This window comes from Pseudophryne corroboree, chromosome 4 (genome assembly GCF_028390025.1).
Source record: "Pseudophryne corroboree isolate aPseCor3 chromosome 4, aPseCor3.hap2, whole genome shotgun sequence".
Lineage (NCBI taxonomy): Eukaryota > Metazoa > Chordata > Amphibia > Anura > Myobatrachidae > Pseudophryne > Pseudophryne corroboree.
In genome coordinates, this window is record NC_086447.1 from 313,884,388 (window position 1) to 313,885,086 (window position 699).

Here is a 699-nt window from a genome sequence, read left to right on the forward strand (position 1 = left end):
GCATGTTAGGATTGGAAATCACACATGTGGACAATACATTGCTTTTCACACTAACTATATCCAACCATTAATTGGGATAACTTTCTGGCAACACCGTATGAATTTGGTATAAGGTCATAGAACCTACTATAATAAATATTTAATATATTTGACTTTGCACAACACATTGGAGCAAGAGAGTGTGTTTTTTAATGTTTATGTTGCACTGTGTCTTGCACTTGTCTGAATTTATTTTAATATTTCACAGTTCTCAGCGTTTTTAAACAAACACTAATAAAAGTTACATTTTATATAAATTTTCTTTGACCATTTACACAATTACAGTGCGCCACCCACAGTCCAAATCTTTCCCTTTCCTTCAAATCTATCTTACATGTTGGTAACATACATGGTGTGGCAGCACCCCCATAATATGTGACCAGATTCAAAGTGGCAGAATAAGATATGGGGTTCTCCTTATATTTAATTTAATTTAAAGATACATACACTAGTGCAGTAGATCTTCCATTTCCCTTTTTCCCTTTATTCAGAAATAAATGATTATCTTGTTGGTTTACCATTGCCTTCGCTCTCTAATGTGGCGGTTGAATTCCTGGACTCCCCTTTGTCATTGACGGAGATTGAAACAGCCATCAAATCATTTCCTGGAGGCAAGGCACCAGGGTTAGATGGAATTCCTATTGAGCTATATAAGAAACA